The sequence below is a fragment of the Lactuca sativa genome, chromosome 3 (genome assembly GCF_002870075.4).
Source record: "Lactuca sativa cultivar Salinas chromosome 3, Lsat_Salinas_v11, whole genome shotgun sequence".
Taxonomy (NCBI): domain Eukaryota; kingdom Viridiplantae; phylum Streptophyta; class Magnoliopsida; order Asterales; family Asteraceae; genus Lactuca; species Lactuca sativa.
In genome coordinates, this window is record NC_056625.2 from 249,697,297 (window position 1) to 249,698,831 (window position 1,535).

A 1,535-nucleotide genomic window follows, 5' to 3' on the forward strand; every position below is an offset into this window, starting at 1 on the left:
TTTCATTCCTAACTAATCTACATTGATGTATAATATTATAACTTGCAATTTGCAAAAATTAATTTTCCAAATAAAAACAACTAACATATAAATCAAGTTCACCAATAAAAGTTAAACAATTTTAAGACAAACATACAAAAGTATTACGGTAACAACAAAAATCATAGTTTAAACTTTAAAATCAATCAAACTAATAAACTTCATAAACTCATAATCTAATCTTCCATTGGTCTCTTCCCCATATCATTGTCATCCATATGTAACATATTTAAATCTTGTGCAATCTCTACATAAACACAAATGAAAATGTTGTTAGTATTTAATAAAAAGTAATAATTGTATAAAAAAGAATAAAGATTGTAATTTTTTTACCCAAAGCTATATCATCATCGTTCAAGATGTCATTAACGTTGTCAACTATCAGATTTGTAGATTTTATCACCCAATCTTGGGTGCATAACAAAGCTTCAACTCTCAATGTAGATAAACTAGTCTGATACTCACTTACAACTCTACCACGTGTGCTAAACGCAGACTCGGAATTATAGTATAAAATAATACTAAAAAGCTGAAATATTTTAGCTTTGATAGCTCTACTTTGAAGGATTTTAACTCAGTTAATATAATACCAAAATAAACAAAATTATAGTCTAAATTCATCTACAAACTATAAACTAAATGTTGGAAAAAACCAGAGGTCAATCCGACTTAAAACGAATGAGTTATGGGTGTTTAAAAACGTCACGGATTACAAAATCTTGCTGAAAAGCTAAATTTTTTCAGCTTTGATAGCTCTACTTTGAAGGAATGTAACTCAGTGAATATAATACCAAAATAAACAAAATTATAGTCTAAACTCATCTACAAACTATAAACTAAATGTTGGAAAAAAAATCTCCGGTCAATCCGACTTAAAACGAATGAGTTATGGGTGTTTAAAAAATGTCACAAATTACAAAATGTTGCTGAAAAGCTGAATTTTTTCAGCTTTGATAGCTCTACTTTGAAGGATTGTAACGTGGTGAATATAATACCAAAATAAACAAAATTATAGTCTAAATTTATCTACAAACTGTAAACTAAATGTTGGAAAAAACCGCAGGTCAATCCGACTTAAAACGAATGAGTTATAGGTTTTTAAAAACGTCACAAAAATCTTAATCATGTCCAACCGGTTCTAAACCCGGTAAAAACCGGACCGAATCGGGAAAAAAACCGGACCGGACCGGAGAGAAATCTTAGAACCGAGAACCGGCCCGGGGGTCCAAAAAAATGGTCCGGTCCGGTCCGATTCGGTCCGGTTCACTAGTCCGGTCCGGTCCACCGGTCCAAATGCTCACCCCTAGTACCATGAAATAACTAGGTATGGGCTGATGGTGAATAGTGACATGGAGTGGCTATGGGAGTGGTTGCTTGTGTCATAGAATAAAGAAAAGTCAACACTCCACCTCTTGTACTTCACCCACTCTTCTTGGATAAGGTTTATCCCAAAAAACGTGGATAATTAATAAATATGGGGCCTTATATGTTAAAAT